This window comes from Numida meleagris, chromosome 1 (genome assembly GCF_002078875.1).
Source record: "Numida meleagris isolate 19003 breed g44 Domestic line chromosome 1, NumMel1.0, whole genome shotgun sequence".
NCBI classification, from domain to species: Eukaryota; Metazoa; Chordata; class Aves; order Galliformes; family Numididae; genus Numida; species Numida meleagris.
Genome location: NC_034409.1, coordinates 166,036,451 through 166,052,949, shown reverse-complemented (window position 1 = coordinate 166,052,949; position 16,499 = coordinate 166,036,451). Strand labels below are relative to the sequence as shown.

The following is a 16,499-nucleotide window of genomic DNA, read 5'->3' as shown; positions in this document are numbered from 1 at the left end:
ATCCAATAAATAAATATACACATGCACTTCTACGTCACAAATCTTTGCCAAGATTTTTAAAGAATGTAGTTTCTTAAAAGGCAGTGATTTAAAATGTTCAGATTATAGAAAAATACATTATAAAATTGCATTTATAAAAAAAGCCTTCAGAAGGCCAAAGTTGGGATTAAGAATCTGTCCACACTTAAGCAGGAAAAAAACAGACATGTATTTGAAACAGAAGAAATCTCTCTCAGATATGGAGCATCAAAATTGAGAAACTACGTGGTAAAAAAGTCACCCAAACAACCTTTACTATGGCCCACCAAGTTCCTATTTTTGTAATCTTCAGCTCTCACTGAACAAAAGACAGGAATTATTTTGAAGAAGGCATTTGCATTTGTACTAAGATACCATTCAAGGTATTCAAATGAGATGTCTGAATGGATTGACAAAAAGATTGGACTGACAAAAAATTCAAGCAATTCACCTCACGAGCTTAAGAAAACCAACACAGTAAATTCAACTCTAAATTCAGAGGAAGATTACGCAAGTAAGAATGCAGGGAAATGCATTAAAAAAAGGTATATATAACACACGATACAACCGTATGGAGCTTTATCGTTTATACTGTTCCCATGTTTTCTGCTGTCTTTTAGGAGGCCTGCATTTCCATATTAGCTAACTGTACCTTCACTGATAATTAAGCCACAAACTGATGGTACTATATCTCATACAACTGAATTCAGTACTTAAATGCACTTTAGACCTTCAGCAACTCTGCATCCCACCCATACTTGCCGTAGCCAAGAAGGCAAGTGGTCTATTACTACTGTAACCGCACCTATCAGAATCAGTCAATGCTCTGTATCAAGAAATTCCTTCTAGCTTTTACATTGTTTTTTTCTACCTAAGTGGTAGGAGAATGCATTACACAAATGTAGGCAAATGTCATATATTAGTTGTGAAAACACTGCAGCATGACTATAAGACATTACAGACTTCTGAAATATGGCCTAACGCCAACTTTTATCGAGCAGAGCAGTACATCTTGCCCCTGCAACTTCCCATCCTCAGCTGTCAGTGTCACTGCCCTGGAGGTGCACCGGCTTCTACTGCTGCCAGCCCTTTTTACTGCCAGGGATGCTACACACACATCAAAGTGGGTGCACAGACGTCTGCTGAATCTGGTGGCTAATGCATTCTGGCTTGGTCATGATAATAACCACAATGGGCACGTGGAATTTCTTGACTCGGGAGACAATTCTATTCAAGTTATTTAACAGAAGAACAAATAACTGTGGCAATCAATGATACTGCAAACTATGTATTATTGTGAAATGAAACAATTGCGATAGCAGTCACACACTGCAGTTACCAGAGAAGGCCTAAATTCAGGATTTCGGAGGGAGAAGAGACAGGAGACTGAAAGAAAGCAACACCGAGAGCAGCAGAGCGCAGAGCCTGGCAGAGATGTTACCGCAAGAGGGAGTCCCGCCCTCACAGACCCGGCCAGCCCAGCAGCCGTGCTGCCCAGACCTTCTGTAAGGAATGGAAAGCACAGAAATAGCAAGGCACATGTAAGCAAAAGCTCGAGTTGGAAGGAGCCATAACGATCACTGAGTCTAACTCCCGGCTCCACACAGGGCCACCCAATAATCAGACCCTATGTCTGAAAGTGTTGTCCAAACGCTTCTTTAACTCCAGCAGCTCGGGGCCGTGCCCACGGTCCCCGGCAGCCTGTTCCATACCCACCGCCCTCTGGTGCAGAACCTGTCCCTAACCTCCACCCACCCCTCCCCTGACACAGCTCCATGCCGTTTCCTCGGGCCCTGTCGCTGTCACAGACAGCAGAGCTCAGCGCTGCCCCTCCGCACCCTGTGAGGAGCTGCAGCCACCATGAGGCCTCCCCTCAGCTCCTCTGCTCTGGGCTGCACAAACCAGCCGCTCCTTGTACATCTTCCCCTCTGGAATCTTCACCATTTTTGTACCCCCCTCAAACTTTGCTAGGAACTTATTTTCCACAAGGGTGTTCAAATTATAATAAGTGAACCAATTCATCCATAATAATTATGAACAGAACAGTATATAAAGAAGTCATCCCTAACAATAACCATCGAAAAAGAAGTGCTTCTTCCAGTCTTCCTTCAGGTGTAACACAAAAAAAGCTCTCTGATCTGTCTGCAGTTACAGCCAAATCAGTACTAGGCCCAGGTAAGACGGGAGTAGCATGAGAAATTGCATGATGCGCTTGATAAAGACCTTGCTTAGAACCTTGCTCTTCCCCAGAGACCCTCACTTGGTCTTCTGCTACATTTCATTTGTCACCCCATTAAGGAATACATGGGTTACTTTTCCACACTGCAATGTAACCTCCCAGTAAAGTGTATTCACTGCTGGTGTAAACCACATCCAATCCACATTTATTCTCAAGCAGGGCTCTAACTATCCTGAAGCAACCCAAAGTCATGGAAGCACATCCTCATGGTTAACTCTGGCACACTGCAGTTCCTCAGAGACAAAGGAAACTTCTCTCCAAGTAAAATACTCACTAGAACATCACAACCCTGGACAAAGAAAGGGGATGCTAATGCAGCAGTCTGCTTCAGTTTTGCCTGTCCTATGTGCCTAGCATAAAACATTTACATTTCTCCTTTATCCCCCATCTCCTCCTCTTTAGGACAACAACAGTTTGGGGTTACAGCTTGCAGAAAATAAGGCTGCTGAGAGACCTCTGTTTCCACAAAGATGATCAGACTGGTGTGAAAGTTCATGGAACTCCCTAAAAACACGCTGAAAACCAGTGCAATTCTTCCTGCAGAACACTGCGGAGGTATGAGGAGATTTGGGACCCAAACACCTGCATCTCAAGATAGAAAAAAACTAGAAAGCAAACACCTTCCATCACCAGAATCTTTGATAATATGTGATATGAAACTGTTCACAGATCATGAAGCATTCCTCCCTCTCCCATGCCTTCCGCACCACAGAGAAAATATAAGCCATTAACTTTCACAATCCTTAATAAACAACCAGACTTGAGAAGCATCAATGGATTTATCATTGCAGTTTTGTTCTAATTAGCATCAGTTGGACTAAAACTTCAGGGGTTTTCTCAAACACAGTAGCAGTAACAGGAAACATTCTCTCAATTCAAAAATTATAAACTTGCTCTTCATTGTTTTCAACCTTCAAAGCAGGTTGGTTCATGGAGAATACTTGAGTAACAGAAGCTGAAGTCTTCACATCACACACTGGCCAGCTGAACATCTTTACTGTACCAAAATATCCTAGTTGTCTGCCTAAACTGTTAGTAATGGCACAATGGTATAAGAAAATTCAACAGTGAACAGTCAATTCCTATGGAAGCTGGATCTTCCCTGATTCCTCCACGGAAACAAAAAGTAAAAGGATACCTCGACGCTGAAAAGTCCTCCAGATTCGCTTCAGTCATCACGGGTGCACTTTAATTATTAGCACAGAATGTTGAAATCATAGTTAAACCCCGCAGTTTACCTAAAGGGACTTTCAGGTATCTTACAGTGTTCTCATATGAATTAAGAAGCTCTTTTCTGAAAGAAGAACGACCACAGCTTTCACTAAGTTCAAAAGAAAAGTTCAAAAGCTGTAAATTGTGTATGCAAACACACAACCTGCTTCAGACAAGCCACTTACTGCAGGGAAGAGGGAAGGATCAAGTAGAAACATGCACTGCATTCTATCCTAGAGATGGTGGTGGATCCCTGCAAGGACATCCTCTGCTGCCTTCTGTTACACATCTCTTGTCTCAGCCATAGAGATCTCCTTTCTTCAGGTTGTTTCCTTTGGAAATCAACGCTTTCCACTGGGGAATTCCCAGTGATGCATTCATACATAGCAAAGATCTGACCTAGTGGTCTACAACCTTTCCAGCCCAGAGACTACGCTACCAGAAGGGACAAGCTGAATATAATGCCATGGTTTTTCATTTCATTCTCAGTTGTAAAGGCTATTACTATTTTTCCTCAAGCTGTAAATAGAGGATACCATTTATGCTATGCATTATCTGCCTTGGTGACTATGCAAAGAAGGGTTACCTCATATTTCCCACTTTGTAGAAGCTAGAACATAACTGATTTCTGTGAAGCAACTCACCTGCCCACACTATGAAGATTATTTTTCATATCTGACAGACTAAAATACAGATACATTTATTTTTAATTCATCTTTACACTTGAACTGTGTCACATTATTTGAGTTTCCTGCGAACAAGGAAATTAACAGAAGTTATTTGATATTTGGGCATATCAAAGGTGTGTAGACAAATACATGGACAAGCTACCTGATGCCAATTTACAGCAACAGGGAAAGTAGAGATTGCTCATTTAATTACTTCATTTTCTGCCTGTATATCTCTCACAGATGCTGCAATTAATCAACCTTACCTGCATTATTCACATACTACCCCCACAACCATCCTCGAACCCAGCAAAACTTACCAGTGGCAGTTTATCAACACAAAGCTGGTCTGTACTATGAAAGTTTACTTACTCTATTTTGCACATCCTTAAACAATGAGCTAATTATATGGCTATTAGACAAGAGGTATATTTGAAAAATCTGAAAGATAAGGCTGAGAAATACTTCATCTGTCTAATCCAAGCAGGAATCCATGGAGACATTACCAGAGATCGATGTTCCAAGAAAGAAAATCCTGAAATAAACAAAGAATTAAACTATAATAACTAACCAAGATCAGGTGGCTGCTCCCAAATCAAAAGTAAAAAAAAAAAAAGAAAGAAAGAAAGAAAAAGAAAGAAAAAAGGCATCTAATCTGCATCTCACATGCTAAGAATTACAATTATATTATTGCTCGTAAGAATTAGTTGCATCTGCCTGCTTGCTTCTATATCAATGTGCTCTCAGTGTTGTAACAACAGGTTAGCAGAGGCACAAAACAGACTGCATACAGAACAGGGAACAGGAAAGTGTTAGTTACACTCTCCTAATTAAAACAAAGAGGAAAGAACTGTCTACCCTGAGGTCCAACTCAGAAGTTACAAAAGATAAAAGACTTAAAGGATGTCATGGGTTTGGCTGGGATAGAGTTAATTTTCTCTGTAGAAGCTCATATGATGCCATGTTTCAGTTTTTTGATCAAAATAATATTAACACACTGATGTTTTAGTTGTTGCAGAGCAGTGCTTATAGAGCCAAGGACATTTCAGCTTCTTGCACTGCCCTGCCAGTGAGGAGCTGGGGGTGAAGAAAGAGCTACGACTGAGCCAAGGGACATCCCATACCATCTGGCATCACGCTCACCAATTAAAGCTGGGTGAAAGAAGGAGGAGTGATGGTATTTGTCTTCCCAATAAACCGTTACACGTGATGAACCCTGCTTGCCTGGACATGGCTGAAGACCTTCCTGCCAACGGCAAGAAGTGAATTAACTCACTGTTCTGCTTGCTTGCACACGTGGCTTTTGCTTTATTCAGTAACCTGTCTTCATCTCAACCCATGAGTTCTCACACTTCCACCTTCCTGATTCTGTCCATCATCCCACCTGAGGAGAGTAAGCAAGTGACCTTGTGGACTACGGGTTAATAAGGAGTCCAAAGAAGGGCAGATGGACAGCATTACCTCTCTATAGTTACCATAACCCAGTAGGGAGGTGAAAAGCATAAGACGCTGCCCACTCTAGCCTTAAGAAGTCCAGTAACTGCAGTGTACACTGCTGTTATACAAAATATAAAATCTTATTATTCATTCTGCTTTCTTCCTGCTGATTTGATACAGCGCCATGAAATAGCTGGGGTTAAATTACCTTGAGAAAAAAAGCCTTTGCTGCATAAGCTGTGAACCTGGTCAAGTCTCCATGTCTGTAAAGTTCTGCGAGAAGAGGAAATGGACTAAAAGCTTCATGACCACAAGTTGGAGGTCTGGGGACCTCATCTACAACTGTGGCAGCAGAAAGTCAAAAGATTTTAAGCACAGAACGTGTTGGTTTCATTGTCCAGCATATACAGTTTAATGAGAGAGGACGTGTTCATTTTCAGCAGTTCTCCCATCAGTGAGAAAGCTGACTGTAGTTATACTATTGCTGCCACTACTTGGTGCTTAAATTCCCATTCAGATCTTGACCTTTAAGTCCGCGGTTATGTGTTGATTCAATTTTGGAGTCATTAATGAACTCCAGCATTCAATAACAGATACTTTCCACTGTAACCCCAAAACTAACTGACTCAGCAAGTAGTATTTTTGGCCCCCTAAATTCAGCACGCTGGTTAATATAAAGGCAGATAAGTGTGATCCACTGGTGATTTAGTCATTTTGTCCCCTTTCAGTCAGCATAATAACTACTCCCATAAGGAGGCTCACTGTTGGTAAATGCATTCTCCTGGTTCAGTATTTAAGTGTCAAGTCATTTAGTCATGCCCCCTAAGAAGAGGATGTAACTAATGAGAGAACTGCACTTTTTTTCAAAAGCTATTCAAGGCACTATGTCCAGATTACAATTTTCTGAATAACAAAAGCACTCCTATATAGCTCACTCCCAATTTGCCTTTTCTTTTTTTTACTCTTACTCTCTCTTACTCTAAAAAATCAATGCCTAAATGTTTACAAGGACTCTCTCAAATTTTAATCAGAACTTATTCCAAAACAAGGTACTTCTCAACTTGAGTATGTAGCTCTTTGCGACTGATCAATGCACACATCTGCAGTTCTCTGTTTTCCCCTGCCTCCTCAATAATTTGGATAGGAAACGCATTCGTTTGGGAAGAAATCTACTTTACACTACTTTAAATACATCTTTCTGCTGAAAGAAAAAAAAAAGGGGGGGGTCTTATTATATAGAAATGATAAAGCAGAACGTTCAACTAGTAATTCTTTCCTGAAGAGATGGCATTACCACACCCCCCCATGTGTTCCCTATGCTTTCTTAACGAAGTCTCATCTCTGAAATGTTTCAAGGCTGATACAGATAGCAGGAAATGAACCAGAACACAAAAAGCTTCTAATGCAGCTTGTGCTGAGCCCTCTGCCAGTATCACCTGCAGAAGACACACTGAGGACATTACTCAATAGGCTACATTATCACAAGGTAGATGGGCAATGTAAGATCCTACACAACTGCTGTGCTATAAATTACCTGCAGTTGATCTGTTTTCTACACGCAACAGTGTTTGATTTCACAGAAAGCTAATTTTAGCTATTGACTGAGAACAGAAATGCCTATTATGTGTTATGTTTTTTAACTAACAGAGAATGCTAAAAGGTTGGTAAAACTTTGTTACAACGTTAGCCGAGGCTTGTGAGACAAGCATCTCAACATTCAAAAATGCCAGAATTAAATATATTTAAGAAACTTAAGATAAAAGCTACCAAAATCTGCTCTACATTACACCAGAAACCTTCTGCCAGAATCATTTGCAGATACCAAATTCTTCTACAGCTCTCTCCAGTGTCTTACATGCAAGAGGCATTTTCTGTGTAACTATTGTGTGAATACGCAAGACCAAGGACATAGCACAGGACTCCCTTAGAAGGTAAATTAAGTGAATACACATTACCTGATCACAGAATTAGTAAGGTTGGAAAAGATCACTAAGGTCATCTAGGCCAACCATCAACCACCATTCCCTCTAATCATGTCCCTCATCTTGCAAATGTTCCCAAATTAACAAGCATCAATACAGAATGCTTGGCATTCTTCAAAGGGAAAATACAGTTTCCTGATTAAATCACACCAACTTTCTGCAACAATTAATAACAGTACATGGATTAAAAAATATGCTGGGGGGGATAACTGTAGGAGCAGAAAAGGCTAACAACAGACCTGGAGCAATGTTCCCTTCGCCACGCAATTGCACAGCTTGCTGCACAACGTGGCACATAACAGCAAAACATACAGTGAAGTCCTGCTGCAAATTCACACTTGACCACGTCAAAGTCAAAAGTAGGAAAAAGGAATAACACCTCTTACTGAGTGCTAGAAAACCTCTGTTTGGTGTATAACTTCAACAAACAATGAGCTCCAGGAGGATGTACAGCATTAACACTTCAGAAAAAGATTTCAGGGTCATGGATCAAGGAACAACTAATGGAGTCATCAACAGATCTGTGATATCACTGCCTTTGACAGAAGCAAAGAGAAGGCAGAGACAGGTTTCTGCAGCTACTTTTCCTTCAGCAGGATGCTCACTCACTTCAGCCAATACTTAACTCATTTGTCTTTATTTTTCCAAGGGTGTGAAAGAGCAGTTTCATTTCTGATTTGCCACTGGGGAAAAAAAATCCTGTGATAAGAGAAGAGACCTGGGGCATATTTTCCATTAAATCCAGTTCTACTTCAGATGTACAGTGCACACAAATAACCTTCTTCCGTTTGAGTAGGTAACACTTTATCTTCCTCTACTACTTTGCACTAAAGGTATTAAGAGGAAAACAACTCAAACATCGCCCAATCCATCCAGATTCTGAATGCTGATAAAGCCTCAGAACTAAAAGTAGTATTTTCTCATTATGCATTACTAATATGGTTGCTTAGGATCACACCTATGGTTGTTTTAGGGAAACCTGATCAAATAAAGTTCACAACATACTGATAAATTTCAGTAAAAACAGAACTCTCACAAATAAGAAGGTATTACCTTTACACAGCAGTAACAAAAAAAGCCAAACACATTAATGTTTAAGAACTTATGCATACAATGCAAAAGAGAATTGATGGCATATTAAGATCAATTATTCAAGGTTGATCTTTTCAGAGTCACTTTATTATACTTTCCCATTTCCGTAAGTCTACGTGCATCCAAAATGCTTTGGTTTTCTTTAAAAGAAAATCTATTTCAATTCAAATACATACGTACGTATTCATGTATGACTTACAACAGTTCTTCACTGAAGAGAACAAAATATAGAGGGAAATAAATTCTCAATCCTTGTTTACAGGCACAGCATATAAACAAAGAGGCAAAAAACCTCATAAATCACCATCATCATCAGTCTCGCTAACATACTAACAGTTTAAACATACTAAAGAACCTTATTACACATGGAATACTAAATGCATTGAAACGATTGCATGAAGAAATTGTTTAAACAGAAATAATTGCTTGAAATCTCTGTTGATATCAATTTCATTTATTTTCTTCTGGCATACGAACATAAATCAACACGTAAAATGCTTATCACAGAGTTACTTCACGCTACTTTTAGTTGGAGTCAAGAGAATTTATTGCCGGCAGGAGCAGTCTACATTTTCAAAATTGTTTCTGCATTCTCTGTATACAGATGGTCATATTATTTGCATGTGGTGTAATCATGTCATTTCCAGCTGTTCCTTGGGCCTTACTGTTTTGCACCAATTCACGACAGCTTTCAGTGCAGCCTGACACTTAGCCACTGAGCAGTATCTTCCAAAACCACAACTGAATACAAAACGCACTCTCCCTGACATTAAAAGGTGTAGGAAATAAGCACAGCCTTTCTTTGGCAGGCAAAAAAGCAAACAACTACTTTGCTTTCATTCATTCCTCAGCTTCAAAGTCCATTTTAAACCTTTAAGTGCAATTTAGCTAATAGAGCAGTAAGATCTTATGCCTTTAAAATAATTCTATGAATCCTTCATATATTTTAATCAAATCATATACAGATTTTAAAAACTCATAAGCAAAAACTTGTAACCGATAAGACAAACTCTACTGCTTGCAGTTTCTGTACATGAAGGTCTGTGCTATAAAGGCAGCTGGTGAAAGTTTTGCAGATCCCTTCAATATTTATCTCCACACTTGATATAAACTTTTAGGTTTTCTAGAAGCTTTCAAGTGTTAAGTGCTTCCATGAAAATCCAGCTGAAGAATGATCTATTTATAATCTTTGCTTTCACGTGAGTTTCCAATATTCACTTTCAAACAAGAACTCTTGCCCTGAATTATGAAAATTTTTGAGTCACTTGCATATAGCTCAGAAATCATCGAAAGGTTTGGGTTGGAAGGGACCTTTAAGCTCACCTAGTTCCAACCCCCTGCTACAGGCAGGGACACCTCCCTCTAGGCCAGGTTGCTCAAAGCCCCATCCAGCCTGGCCTCAAACGCTTCCAGGGATGGGGCATCCACAACCTCACTGGGCAACCTGTTCCAATGTCTCACCACCCTCACAAGAAAGAACTACTTCCTAATATCTAGTCTGAATCTAGCCTCTTCCAGTTTAAAACTATTTCCCCTTGTCCTGCAGCTACCTGCCCATATTAAAAGTCCCTCCCCAGCTTTTCTGTAGGCCCCCTTCAGGTACTAGAAGGCCACTACAAGGTCCCCCCCGGAGCCTTCTCTTCTCCAGGCTGAAGAGCACCAGATCTCAGCCTGTCTCCAGAGGGGAGGTGCTCCAGCCATCTGATCACCTTCATGGCCCTCCTCTGGACCCACTCTTACAGCTCCATGTCCTTCTTTTGTTGGGAATCTCAGAACTGGACACAGTACTTCAGGTGTGGTCTCACAGGACCAAAGTAGAGGGAGGGGCAGAGTCACCTCCCTCAACCTGCTGGTCACACTTCTCTTGATACAACTCAGGATACAGTTGGCCTTCTGGGCTGCAAGTGCACATTGCTGGCCCACGTTGGCTCTTTCATCAATCAGCACCCCCATATTCTTCTCCCCAGGGCTGCTCTCAAGCCATTCTCCACCCAATCTCTATCCATGCTTGGAATTCCCCCAGCCCAGGTGCAGGTGCACCTTGGCCTTGTTGAATTTCCTGAGGTTGGCATGGGTCTGCCTCTCAAGCCTGTCCAGGTCCCTCTGGATGGCATCCCTTCACTCTAGCAAAAAAAAAGTTTCTGTTGTCTCAAGTTTAACAATCTACACAGTTCACTAACCCCATAATAAAGCTCAGTGAACTGGGAAGTGCATTAAAACATTTGCCAAATCACCATCTGAGTAGCTTGAACCTGGAAAGCATCTCACAGGTTCAGCAGTAACCCACACAGTACTTAGACTGATTGTTCAATCAAAAGCCCATGAAGCAAGAGGGAAAAATAGTCTCTTAGTTAACTTCGTAGGCTGGTCTCTAAATTGTTATCCTTTTTGCAAGACACAGATGAAGTGAAGACACACAAATTAAAAATCCAGAACACTTTCACAAGCTGGAAGGAAACGGCTATGACTCTGCACTTTCAGAATTAAAAAAAGGCTTCTCAAATTCAGTTGCACTGCCCAGACATCCACTCATACAAATTTCCAGCACAAATTCTCTCCAGTTTGCTTTGGCTAGGTTCCTTGGCTGCACCCTGTTGACTGAGGTTATGTGACCCCTGCCATAGCAACTTCCCAAATACTCTAAGCCAGAGACTCTTAATTCCCTAGGTTTTTCTACCAGTCACCACCCTGTTATTAATACTATGAATGAATTCAGATCGAATTCACACAGTTTGTCCTATTTTCTACTGAGAATTAACATTTTTATTACTGATAGATATTAAATTTTGCTTTAGTGAACAAGACATTGAAGGATTATTTATTTTTAAATTTCTTAAAGGGATTTTTAAGCATGTGTGTTAACTTTAAAAAACAGCAATACAGCTGCAGTCATTCACATAAGCCCATATTACAAAGTGATCATAAAGACGAATGTAACGTCAAGCCCAATATGTAAGGCTCTCAAGGTTTACTTCTCATATTTGCTTTGTAATTTGGTTGGCAATCCTGATAGCCCAATAATGCAGAGATACACAGGCCAGGGCAAGACATTAAGGGATTTTAGTTCTTCTCTCAGTCTAAGCAAGATCTGCATTTAGACTTTTTGCATGACTGCAAACTACAGCACTGTTTTCCATTTCATCCCAAAACTCAAGTACATCCAGCAGTGACTGATTCATCTACAGAATGGTTTTCTAATTCACTAGCAATCACTCAAGTATTTTCAACAGAGTAACAGAGTCCATTAACACATTGTTAGAGCACTGTAAACTACTCTAAGCCTGAAGACCAGGGAAGTTGCCTAAAATTAACGCCTTTTTCACTGTAGATCAGAACCAATAGCTCTGATGTACAAGAAGGAAAATAAGACTGTTGTCATATGTAGTTGCCAACTATAAAATTTCTGAACTCCTTGTGCAATCCGTTCAAAGAGGTGAGTTTGTGAGAAAAAATTTAACGATGCTATTATTAGTAATATTGTAAATAAAGGTATTTACAGACAACAGAACTATTTCAGCTGTTGTTTCAAATGTTCAAGTTCCCAGCTTCTTCATCTACAGCCATTTCTTCTATCACTAGCTGAGAAACATCGTGTTTATCCACCTTGAATTTAGCTCCACAACAGTGAAAGGTGAGGGCTGTCTCAACGCTCCACTTATCTGAAGCTGTTCAAAGTGGTAGGAGGATTTTGTGTGTGCACATACGTGTGCATGAATGTGAGTCAGCAGGAGAGCAGGTCATAAAGCTGTCTGCTTTATTGCTCTGGAAATAAAATTCAAAACGGGCATTAGATGATTGAGAAAGTATGATGAAGTTATAACTGCATGATTGAAAAGCCTTTAGAAAACTTTATCTTTCGAAATGAGCTCTGCTTTAATGTTTATTTTGTAAGCTATAAAGTAATTCTATCCCGATCAAAGGGAGAACTTAAAAGCAGCTGTTCAACCGTACCTATATATATAGCCTTGGAAGTCGATAATGCTGTCTGCATTCTTCAAGTCAAATAGTGGCCTGCCAGATCAGGACCCAGTAAAGCATTACAACTCCACAGTTGATAATACTACACTTATGGTTGTAGAAACAAAGGCCAGTGTAACTGTTGTCAACTGAGCTTGCAACACTGAGCAATGACTGCTACACTGGAAGATGAATTAAGTATTAAAATAATGCATGAGATGGATGGGAATCTAATTTGACATATCAAATAACAGGTTCTAAAACACTGAGATTAAAAGTCTTCATCTAACAAAGCAGGAGATAAGAGTGGAATATGAAGTTCGCGGAGAAATAGGAAGTATTTGCATTGTTTGCAATCATTCTTTATACTGTAACCTAAAAAGAGGCATTCAGCAAGCCAAATTAGAATACACATAGCCCTTCTGAACTCTCAATTACTCCAGAAAATAAGGATTTTTTAGGTTATACTAGACAGATTTATGAAAGAAGACCACAGTGCTCAACATCAATCATAAAAGTAAAAAAGATTTAGAACAGAAAATAAGGAACAGAGCATTAACAGACGGAATAGGAAACAATTATACTCTCATGTAAATCCCTATAGCATCCCATTTTGAAGCTCACATGTGTTTTTAACAGTTCTGTTACTAAAAGGATGGTCAAAACTAAAAAAATGAACAAAGAGTAAAAATAATGAAAGCTTTGCAATGACTTCCATACAAAGCAAGTTCAAACAGTTTAAGATCCTTCAGGCTGGAGATAATCTGATGGAAGGGATACGAAAATAAAAGTCAAGAGTGATTCCAATATAGCCAGCAGGGAATGGTAACTTAGCTGTCTTTCCCAATACAAGCAAATAGCACACGCAACTCCTCCCAAGAGTGCACAGGGAGTCAAAAGAAGTTGAACAAATTTCATGGAAGAAATACTGAACTAAGCTACTGGACTATGCAATAGTTACCATTAAAATCTTCTCTCTTTCATCAGGGTATAAAAAAATTCACACAAGGGCTCTGAGATCAAGCCTGCAACAATTCAGGTCAATGGCTCCATTAAAATTGCCAACAGACAGTAGTACATTACAACGACTGAACAAAGTTCATTTATTTACCACAGTCCTGTAGCTACCTATCAATGGAAAGCAGAACAACTACTTGCCATTCCATTGTACAAATCATTTTTGCCATTTCACTATACACTTGCACATCAAAGATGGGATACAGCACTTAATTCAACGTCAGAATGATTTTTGAGACTGAAGTAGATATTTAATATACAACAATAAAGTTCTTTAAGACTTAAAGTAACTTTTGTGTGCATGACAGCTTGGTATTTTAAGATGACGGATAAATTAAAAGAAAAAGAACTAGTCACGGAAAATGGTTGCAGTCACTGTCAAAGTGATGATAACTTTGAGTTTGAACTGAATCTATCTGCAGTCTCCTAAGAAGAGATCAGAAAGAGCTTCTTTATATACCATCAATATGATCATTTAATTAGATAATAAACAATATTGTTTTGAAGCACAACGATACAAAAAGGCTCTACCCACATATATATGAATTGATAGCTGTTTATGAATTACTAACAGCTTTTTTCTTTGTGAAACACAAACATATCTATTTTCTGAAAAAATCTTTAAATTTAGAGGCGTACAACGCAGATGTGTGAAGTGCAGAACTTCACAGGCATCATTCTCTAGCCTGAACCTCTGGGCAACAGTTGAGGTGCTCTCTCTGAAGATCTCCTTTTATTTTCTGTGCAGAAGTAAACACTTGTAATTCAATTAAACCTGCAGTTGTAGCTATGAAGAAGAGGAACCTGCATCTCGTACTTCAGGGAGCACAAGTTTTCAAGGACAACGCAGACAAAAAAATAAAACAGAAAATCTGAGTTCCTATGAAGACAGAAAAGTGCAATTTCATTACATCTGGGATTTGACACTCATTGACTACATTTCACGGGGACCACTTGACGAGTTACATTCACCATTCTGCAGAAATGACAAGAGCTCAAGAGCAGCCACTGGCATTTGCTTCCTCCTTTGGATCAAATGTTATGCTAATTTAGTCACACAGTGCTCTTCTGTCTGAGGGAATCATGACCTAGGGAGAAGAAATTGGCCTGACAGAGGATTATTCCCTCGGCAAATTTCAGCACAGTCAATCAATCCCTTGCAGCAACTTCTTCTGCAACAAGAGAGACAAAACCAAACCGTACAATAGCCCTGTGAGGGCTCATGAATTCTAGAGCAAAAGAACATAAAGGGAAAGTGTTGGTAAAAATTTAAAACATTAACATCAGAAAGTTGTCAGCAACATCATCTACTGACATGGGCTGAAATAATTTAAATTCTGCTGTTCTCAAACTCATTTTTAGGTGAAATGGTGCTTACTGTATATCTACTGATATATATATATTAATATACAATGACTTCATTACAGCTTGACAAAAGGCATCAATTAATAGAGTAAAACTCAGGCTACCTGGCATGCAACTTGATCAACCTGGAAAAAAGTAACTGTAAACCAGATGCCAATTGCCTTTTTACTCACAAAACACATGGTGCTCATTACAAGATATCAGAAGACAACATATGACAAATGAAGACAGTAAAATTAATTTTTTTGTAACAATAATTAGGGGCTTAGTTGCAATACAACCTTTTCAAACTCACTTAAATGTGGCTTTTTTTTTTTTTTTTTTTTTTTAACAAAAACAGACTTTGTGCCTGTCACATCCATGTGTTGTATGAAAACATTGACTAATTTCAATTGGAAAGGACCTCTAGAGTCATGCACTCCAAGCTCCATCTTAAAGCAAAGCAAGCTGTGTCACGTTGCACAGGGCCCTGAACCACAGTCCTGCATCTTCAAGGATGAAGACGTGCAGCACCACTGGGCTGCCCAATCCAACAACTGACTGTCCTCATAGCTGCTGGAATTTTCTCTCCCTCTCGCTGTACACATCTGAAAAGAGTATGGCTCCATCCTCCTTGTAGCCATTAGGTAGCTAGAGACAGCAGTAAGACTTCCCCACCCCAACCTTCTCTTGCCTGCTGCTCATTCTCCCAGTACATCCATCACAGACTCAAGCCCCTCAACCATTCTGGTAGCCCTTGAAACTCTATATACTGATCCAAATTGAACAAGTCAAGAAGCAGCCTCTTATGTGCCAAATACAAACACATGCCAAGGTCTGTCTGGGTCTTGAGGCAGGGGACCTAATCACAGACCTTTATCAGAGATTATCAGACTGCAGAGAATAGCCTTGGTACGAAGATGGAGCATCCGCATCTCTAAGAGGTGGGTGCTACAAATTAGGGAACTCATTCCTGTTACTCAGAACCCACGCTGCCTGTAACTCTGTGGCAGGTGGGAAGGGGAGGGATTAGAACTTTCTGTGATTAGTTAGTTATGAAAAGCATTTAGGTATTTGTAGATGTTTATCATCCAGGACTCTGGCTTACTTGTTACATGGCTGCTATCTCTCCTGAGCATGCAGTTCCCTATTCCCGCTTAATTACATCACATTAATACATCAGTAAACTAGGGAGATTTTGGTGGGTTTTTTTTTTTGCAGAAGTTACATGAAATGAACTGTTTTCCGTACAACAGTCAACAATATGAGCCCCTGAATATATCAGTCTGCACATTCAACTCTAACAATCCTTAGCAGATTTGTACAGATAATACAGAACAGCCTTTTTTTTCCCCCTAGAAAAAATATAAATTGAATGTTTCCTTGGAGAAGATTCACTATTCAACTGCATCCAGTAAACTCAGAAACATACACCTTTTAACAAGACTTAGGCTGATGAATATTAACCTAGAGGGGCACTCAGTGCCTTCACCACTGGTCACACTCAAAGAAAAACCTCTCTATCCTCCATGT

General features: G+C 39.8%; 1 protein-coding gene across 8 annotated transcripts in view; it reads right to left on the bottom strand.

Annotated features, from left to right (window-relative positions):
- The window catches only part of LRCH1 (leucine rich repeats and calponin homology domain containing 1), a 120,322-nt gene that overhangs the window by 68,995 nt on the left and 34,828 nt on the right, over nt 1-16,499 (bottom strand). The window lies entirely within an intron of this gene.